The following is a 9,838-nucleotide window of genomic DNA, read 5'->3' as shown; positions in this document are numbered from 1 at the left end:
GTTTGATTGATTTAGTGCCTTTTCTGTTGGACATTGGTGAGAGCTGTAGTCTGGAAACACTGCAGATCTAAGATATTTACTCAGCCTCACATTCATTTATATTAAAACCTTTGTGATGAATTCAAGCATGCACTTCCTTTTTTAAGTCGCTGGATGCGAGAGGTCGGCTGTTCAAAGTTCCCTTTTGTTCAGCAACTAATGTCTCCGTAAGCTCAGCTCTAAGACATCACATTCTTCCTTTTTCTGTTTCATTTACTGTGTATTCATGTATTGCTGACAAGCATTGAGTAAATATGCAATCCAGCACTTTCTAGCACTGTCTCTTAGTGTCAACAGAAGAATTTCATCCCGACAATAATGATTTCCTTCACACTAAAAGGCTTTTGTCAAAAAAAGTGTTTGTGTAAAAAGTGTCCCAACAAGCCACAGTAGTGGGAATACCAGTACCCTTAAACTGAAGCAGCTATATATGCAATCAAGACACATTAATTTGATTATTTAGACCCATTGTGCCTCCATGTCTCCAGCAGCAGTTCCTACTGACTGAACACAGCCTGCCATCAACAAACATTCAACACTGCACTGCTTTTATCAGCTAACTAGACTAAAACTATACAGATATTTTGGACTCCTTGGACTCTTCACAGCAGTTTGAATCATTAAAAATGTTTTAGTCTGTTGGTGCTTGTGTCTGGATGTTAACTTCCTTTACCACCAGATTTCAGCCATGAGAGCTGCAGCCATCCATCGATCTATCAGCTGTACCTGGGGCCAGAGGCTGCTACACCTGGACAAGCTGTCAGTCAATCACAGGCTCACATTCACATTCACACTCTGTCTCAACTTCCTTTACCACAAGACTGCAGCCATAAAAACTGCAGCACAAGAAAAATTATTTTTTTTTAAACTACTTTTTAAGGTAGTGAACCAGAGAACTGGTGCCACTGAGGGGCAACTTCAAGGTTGAAGTGTTCACTACATGTAAGACGTAATAAAACACAGAATCTTTGAAGTGAACTGAGTCAGCAGCTCTTAGTAGTATATACACAGAATATTACTGTCGGGTTAAAAATGTACTCAAAGGCTGTGGAAGCCACATAAACTACTAGAACAGCAGTCCTCCACCAAAGTCATGAACTATTGCAATGTTCACAAAAGTGAAAACCTAATTAGTGTATCCGCCCTGTGATTAAGATTTTCTTCCTTGAGCCATGCTCCACTGTTACACCAAGCTTTGCTAGAATGGGGCCAGTGGTTTACCTGTAATCCTGCTGGAAACAGACAAACATACCTGACTGAAAACATTTTCTCCTTTAGCAGAGATAATCATGATCCAATAACTCTTTTGCACAGAGGTGGCTGCTAAATGATTGGCCTTATTAGCAGTTATACACATGCTTAGGCTGCAGACAGGAAACAGAACTTTTACTGAACACATAAAATCACTGAACATATGAGCTGTGGTGCTTGGATTACTGATGAAGACACGATTCATTTGAAAAAGTGCAAAAAAATAAACAAGTACATGTCTGACATGAGCAAAACCATTTAAATCAGCAGTGCTTCATCATTTCCAGCTTCATGACGAGGAGAAACAGAGTGTAAACTGGTATGGTCCCAAAAAATCACACACCAATGACCCCTAAAAAGTGTTTAAAATCTTGAAATGAAATGAGTCTAAAATTAAAAATAGACAGTAGAGATCGATGAAACCAGCAGAGGAGAAGACTTGAACCTTTAGACCTTCACTGTTCCTCACTGATGGGACCAAAGTTAACAAAACAGAGCAGCAGCATTAAACACATTCAGTGTGTTGGTATGTTCAGTGTGTGTGTGTGTGTGTGTGTGTGTGTAGGCGAGCTTCCAGTAGTTCCTGCCTACTAATTTCCAGCAGTGTTTTCTCAGCTGCAGTTTCCATGAGAGAGAAGAGAAAATGTTTTCATGGATTTACTGCTATTACACCTCCTTATCCTCCTCCGCTCTCCTCCTCTCCTCCTCTCCTCCTCTCTCCTCTCTCCTCTCCTCCATGTTGACTTCAGCTGACTGAAAACACACCTGGTGTTGGTATAAGTTAAGGTCTGTTCCTCAGGCTGAGTAGCTCTATTCATGTTCCTGAGTGCTGACACAGCAAACAGTCACACACAGAACATGTTCATAGCGACTGACCTTGTTGAAAGCTGTTAAAGCTGCGTGAAGTGAGTTTTCAACACTAGAGGGCAGAAAGTGGACAAAAACAAACAGCGGGAAGCTTGGACATACTATATCATCTCATCAAGTTCTTAAGGCTAACACATTAGCATAAAATAAATAAAGAAGCTGTGATAAGTGCCGTGGCGTTTCTGTTTTTCTGCCTCACAGCTGCAGTGAGTAGCAATTCATAGCTGGCTAATCACTGACCGTGGTCTGCAGGATGAGGAGCTGAGAGCTCAGACATGTTGGGCCAGTGGGCCATTAAACCTGGCAGAGGACAGATACATGGAGCTGCTGGGCAAAAAAGCTGCTGCCTCTTAGAACGAGGGGGTCAGTAGCTGTATTTCCATGGGAAGTAGTGAGTTTCCATCAGCTGAGTGAATAAACAAAGCTGCATGATTGTCAGCAAATTATTTCAACTCAATGAGTTATTTTTCCACTCCATGCCTTAACCAAAATATGTTTTATTTAAACATTTTTAAATTAACTTTATACAACAACCACCATATTTACATGAATAAAAAGAAACTTGGACATGAAATTCCCAGTGCAACCAAACAAATTTACTAACTTGAAGCTGACTCAATGAAGGACCCAACAACATCTCTCCTCTACCCTGAACATCCTGCTGGGTGATTCCTTGTCTGTCCAGTCTATCAACCCTTTAGAAACGGTGTTTCACACAGGATTTCCTGAGACTACCCAAACAAAATCCCCCGGGGATATTTTTGCCCTAAAAACCTAAATTTGGTGCCTCTCGCAAATTCTAATGCAACTATTCCATCTTAATCATTGCATATTTTCAATTAATTATTGTAAAGGAGAATAAGGGTTCTGCTTTATTTAAGAAAGCTACATTTGTTTGCTTTTATTTTGAAGGCGGGTCTGACGTTCACACATGACACGTTCTTTTTACAGTAACGCCTTATGGTGTGTTTAATTACACTGAAAGTCGGAACTTGGAGCTCTGAACAATGTAGAAAATTCTGACATTTGTGTATGAATGCACCATTAGCTGTACCACACAAACGCCAGACTATATGTGCACTGCAATGTGAATAAGTGTCACTAATGGAACATTAATCCTGTTTTACAGGCAATGTGTGGAGGACGGATCAGTGGGGGGAACGGATCAGCATCACTGTGAGTCTGGGGGGGTTTGTAACTATTTGGGATCTTTGAGGTGTGTGTTCGCTCTCTGTGGACTCCAAGATGACCATAAAGGTCTTTTTCCCACAGTAGGTCATGGAGGTAGTGGGAAGGGGGCTGCCCATTCTGTTAAACTTTTGTAAAATTTAAATTTGAGAGTGTATTTGAAAGCTTGGATTGATTTGTTATGAAGTTAAGGAGTATTGTGTTTGTTTTGTTGGCCTTGGCCCACTCTACACAAAATGTCAATAAACCAGAGTTTTTGCACAAGTGAGTCGTCTCTGTGGCGGCTTGGGACTTCGATCTGTTCCAATGGTCTCTGATGTTTAATCTGTTCCAATGGTCTCTAATGTTTAAGCCTGTTTTGTATTTTCTTGTGTTTTTGCCTATGTTCTACCTATATTCTCTGGTGTTTCAGGTCTAAAATGTCTGGGGGGTTTAGCTCTTGTTTGGCCCAGTATATGCTTGTGTCCAGCGATGCTTTGAACCAATATCCACTGGTGATTTACGTAGCTGCTTTGGCCTAATATTAACTGGCATTTTTTTCCTGGTTTGGTCGTCTATCCTTTTGGTGTTTTAGTCCCAGTTCCATCCAGTATTTTCTAGTGTTTTAGCCCCAGTTTGGTCAAGTAATTGCTGGTGTTTTAGCTTTTAAAGAGTTGAGGGTTGTCTGTGTTTAGTTTCTTTGACATAGAAATAAATGCATCAAATATAAAAATATATTTTTTTAAATAAGCCTTGTTGCAGATCAGCCGTGTTAAACTTTACATCTGTTAATCAGAGTACAGCATCAAAGGAAGCACTGCTGCCCAACTCAAACACACAAAACCACAACTTCAGCAGCCCAACACATAGTGAATTTAATCTGACATCATCACACACACACACACACACACACACACACACACACACACACACACACACACAGAGAGAGTAATAGCAGGTTGGTTCCCACAATACCTCAGCGAGTGCTTGTCCAACTTGCTGCTCCATTTCACATCATGAAACAATAGAACGCACACACAGTAAGTGGTTCCAGTGGTTTATGGAGCGCTGCTGCGTCAATGCTGACCTCCAACTGCCCACAAAACACAGAGAGGGTGAGGAGGAGGGTGAGAAGGAGAGATGTACAGAAAGGTTCTTCTCTAATAATACTCCAGTAAAGTACCCCACCATTTAGATAATTACAGTACCAGAAAACATTTGTAAGCAGTTGTACTTTACCTGAGAAATTACACTTTGTGAGAATTTCCACTTCTTATTCCACTACATAGAAGGGAAACTCCTGAAATCATCTACCGCAGAAACTCCTGAAATCAGAGCTAGATAGTTGAAGCTGTCCAAAAGTCTCATCCACTGACCAAAACAATGGTACAAAAACTTTGCTGTTTTGAATGATTTTTGTTTTAGTTCTAACAAATGTTCTTGATCCAGGTCAGCTTGTCTGTCTGTCCACCACTTTGGCCGAGACTAAAATACTTTAATAACAACAAATAGATTGCAATTAAAAGGTGGTTCAGACCTTCATGTTCCCCTGAGGATGAATATAATGCAATAACTTTGGTTATTATCTGGCTTTCCATCTTGCACAATCGGCATTTTAACTCAGTTAAAAAAGTTTTTACTAAGTTTACTTTAGTTTTGTACGTTGATGTGGATAAAAGCGTCTGCTAAATCACATTGTAGAATTGTAGTTAATGACCAAATACCTGCAATGTATGCAAAGTTATGCGATGCTACACCTCATGCCCAAATATAAATGCTAAATATTTACGCAAAACAAAGCAGGCAGTTAAATCCTTGTTTATTATTAGGGCCTCGGGGCAATCGCACCGAGCACTGGTCCCATACAGCAATATCTGCAGGGACCAGTGCTGCACTACTGTTATACTGTGGATTTCTTCTTCTTCCTCTTCCGGACGCAATTTCGTCCCGCTACTAGTCCTACAACTTGAAGAGTTGCAGGACAAATTATATATCAAAACGTGCGGTTTGATCGGGATCGAAAATCTCTGAAGAATCTCATCATAGTGTACACACACCGGCAGTAGCCCCCATGGTCCTTTCAGAATTTCCCCAGAGGAAAATTTCTAGTTTCTTATTTTTTTCTTAATTGACTGTCTGAAATAAGCATTTATGCAATGCTATTTGTGTTCATTTAAGGGATAGTTCAGTTTTTTGAAGTGTGATTATATGAGGTACCGATCCATCGTCAATGTATGTCTGCAGTAGATGACTACAGGCTGCAGTAGATGACTACAGTAGATGACTACAGGCTGCAGTAGATGACTACAGGCTGCAGTAGATGACTACAGTAGATGACTACAGGCTGCAGTAGATGACTACAGGCTGCAGTAGATGACTACAGGCTGCAGTAGATGACTACAGGCTGCAGTAGATAACTACAGGCTGCAGTAGATGACTACAGGCTGCAGTAGATGACTACAGGCTGCAGTAGATGACTACAGGCTGCAGTAGATGACTACAGGCTGCAGTAGATGACTACAGGCTACAGTAGATGACTACAGGCTGCAGTAGATGACTACAGTAGATGACTACAGGCTGCAGTAGATGACTACAGGCTACAGTAGATGACTACAGGCTACAGTAGATGACTACAGGCTGCAGTAGATGACTACAGTAGATGACTACAGGCTGCAGTAGATGACTACAGGCTACAGTAGATGACTACAGGCTACAGTAGATGACTACAGGCTGCAGTAGATGACTACAGGCTGCAGTAGATGACTACAGGCTGCAGTAGATGACTACAGTCTGCAGTAGATGACTACAGGCTGCAGTAGATGACTACAGGCTGCAGTAGATGACTACAGGCTGCAGTAGATGACTACAGTAGATGACTACAGGCTGCAGTAGATGACTACAGGCTGCAGTAGATGACTACAGTAGATGACTACAGGCTGCAGTAGATGACTACAGGCTGCAGTAGATGACTACAGGCTGCAGTAGATGACTACAGGCTGCAGTAGATGACTACAGGCTGCAGTAGATGACTACAGTAGATGACTACAGGCTGCAGTAGATGACTACAGGCTGCAGTAGATGACTACAGTAGATGACTACAGGCTGCAGTGGATGACTACAGGCTGCAGTAGATGACTACAGGCTGCAGTAGATGACTACAGGCTGCAGTAGATAACTACAGTAGATGACTACAGGCTGCAGTAGATGACTACAGGCTGCAGTAGATGACTACAGTAGATGACTACAGGCTGCAGTAGATAACTACAGTAGATGACTACAGGCTGCAGTAGATGACTACAGGCTGCAGTAGATGACTACAGGCTGCAGTAGATGACTACAGGCTGCAGTAGATGACTACAGGCTGCAGTAGATGACTACAGGCTGCAGTAGATGACTACAGGCTGCAGTAGATAACTACAGGCTGCAGTAGATGACTACAGGCTGCAGTAGATGACTACAGGCTGCAGTAGATAACTACAGGCTGCAGTAGATAACTACAGTAGATGACTACAGGCTGCAGTAGATGACTACAGGCTGCAGTAGATGACTACAGTAGATGACTACAGGCTGCAGTAGATGACTACAGGCTGCAGTAGATGACTACAGTAGATGACTACAGGCTGCAGTAGATGACTACAGGCTGCAGTAGATGACTACAGGCTGCAGTAGATGACTACAGGCTGCAGTAGATGACTACAGTAGATGACTACAGGCTGCAGTAGATGACTACAGGCTGCAGTAGATGACTACAGGCTGCAGTAGATGACTACAGGCTGCAGTAGATGACTACAGGCTGCAGTAGATGACTACAGGCTGCAGTAGATGACTACAGTAGATGACTACAGGCTGCAGTAGATGACTACAGGCTGCAGTAGATGACTACAGGCTGCAGTAGATGACTACAGGCTGCAGTAGATGACTACAGGCTGCAGTAGATGACTACAGGCTGCAGTAGATGACTACAGTAGATGACTACAGGCTGCAGTGGATGACTACAGGCTGCAGTAGATGACTACAGTCTGCAGTAGATGACTACAGGCTGCAGTAGATGACTACAGGCTGCAGTAGATGACTACAGGCTGCAGTAGATGACTACAGGCTGCAGTGGATGACTACAGGCTGCAGTGGATGACTACAGGCTGCAGTAGATGACTACAGGCTGCAGTAGATGACTACAGGCTGCAGTAGATGACTACAGTAGATGACTACAGGCTGCAGTAGATGACTACAGGCTGCAGTAGATAACTACAGTAGATGACTACAGGCTGCAGTAGATAACTACAGTAGATGACTACAGGCTGCAGTAGATGACTACAGGCTGCAGTAGATGACTACAGTAGATGACTACAGGCTGCAGTAGATGACTACAGTAGATGACTACAGGCTGCAGTAGATGACTACAGGCTGCAGTAGATGACTACAGTAGATGACTACAGGCTGCAGTAGATGACTACAGGCTGCACAGCTTCCAGTATGTAGAAGCAGGCAGTAAACTAAGCAAAGGACTGCTATTGCAGAACACAGGAGCTGCTGTTTGCGTTATTGTTTGACTTTGGTGAAACCAAACTAAAACTCTAGAACACCAAAGTCACACAATCACATAAACAGACTAACTGATGAGTCTGGTGGTTTTGTACAGAGCAAAGATGGATGTAACGGCTTCATTTCACCTCATACAACCCCACTTTTAAAAAAAGGAAATTTGGCAAAACATTGTCATTGTTCCTGGATCCATCTGGCCCACGTCTTGAGTGAAATACCACATGATGATCACCACAGACTGAGGTCATACGAACAACTATCAGATAGAAACTAGACAAAGGGAACAGTGAGAGTCTTTACAACACAAATTGTGTCCCTGTAAACAAATTAAAACAAACATTTTATAATTCTCAACACAGTCCATCCTCCCATCGGCCCATCGACGAGCACAGAGACAACAGTTTGGTCTTGGATGTTGTTCTTATGCTACATTTAGTGCTAATTCAGTGTGAAACTGGTGTGCACTGGTTTCAGGTTCCCTCTGCTGCTGGTTTAGAGTCTTTAGAGGCGGCAGCAGTCACTTTATGCTCTGTGAGCTTCTTTCACCATCACTAACATCAGACACATTTAAATGTGTCTGATGTTAGTGATGGTCAGAGTTCTGGCTATTAACAGGATTCAGGTACTTCCTGTTTCCTGTTGAACTCTTCTCCAGAGAAACAAGAGAACAGAGGAGCAACAGCGCCTCCTGCTGGTCCAACTGGAGACACACAACCACAAAACCAGTACAAACCATTAAAAAGCTATTACTAGAAAATAAGGGCTTAAGTCTCTGTTTTGTGTTTTGTTTCTCGATTTATCACGTTATTTTTGCACATTAATCATCTCAGAAAAATCAATACAACTTTTTAAAATAAAACAATTGTCTCTTTGTATTTTTAAATGACTTTCATTTATAAATGTAATGATAATTTTGCAATGTTAGACAACTCCAGACAACTTTAAATACTTTCTTTCAAGTCACAACGTTTACACATACTTTATTAATTTGTATTTACATATTTCGTTTATCTATAGCTCTCTTTACATATGTGTATGTATTTGTTTACATAAACATATTTTTAGATATTTCTAAAGAGCAAAATCTTTTTTTTTTGGTCGAATTTGTCAGTTAAAAGTAACTCATTTACCATATTAAATCTTTGATTACAATTTTGCAGTGTTACACATTTCTTTACAAAGCGTACATACATTTTTTGTTTTTATTCCACAGCCTGCTGTAAAGTATTGATCCGTCTTGTACAGTATGAACACAGAACAGAGAGGTTGATGACTCGATATCCTGAGTCTGTTTAAAACTCATTATAAACCTGAGACTTTAGACATTTTACTGAGTAAATCCATTAGTCAGAGCTCCTGTTTTCTCAGAAGACTGCCTCAGTGCACGCAGTGACATCTGCTGGTCAAAGTTATAATCAGTTAAAATAACAAGAGGTTAATCATTGCCATAAGGAGTGTTTTAGTTATATAATAAGACATTGGCAGCTGTACTGTAGCTGAAACGTATGCATTCAAATAAATATTTCCTTCATGAATGCTTTGATGTTAAGTCTTTTTTAAAACTGATCATTTTGGAGGCTGCAGTTTGTTGAACTGTATTAAATAATACTGATAGGTGTTTCTAATGTTTTCCACCCCATTTATATCAACGAGGGAAGGGTAAATTTATCTATTTATCTTTTCATGACACTAAAGATACAAGTTACAGTTTGTTTTTCATGGCTGATTATTGGCTTAGCTGTTTCATTTCTGTATGATGTTTCTTCAATAAACTTGAACCTAAACAATAGAAGTTATAAAAGTGGAAAGTAAAACTGTAGTTAAAGTTACAGTTGACATCTATTAACAGAAACACAGCGTTTTATTCTGAAGGTCCAACACTTTCTACATGAACGATAAAATACAACACTATGTCACATTGTGCTTCGTGTGTGTGTGTGTGTGTGTGTGTGTGTGTGTAACATGTCCAGTA

Source organism: Centropristis striata, chromosome 10 (genome assembly GCF_030273125.1).
Source record: "Centropristis striata isolate RG_2023a ecotype Rhode Island chromosome 10, C.striata_1.0, whole genome shotgun sequence".
In the NCBI taxonomy this organism is placed as follows: Eukaryota; Metazoa; Chordata; class Actinopteri; order Perciformes; family Serranidae; genus Centropristis; species Centropristis striata.
This window is presented reverse-complemented; position numbering follows the sequence as displayed.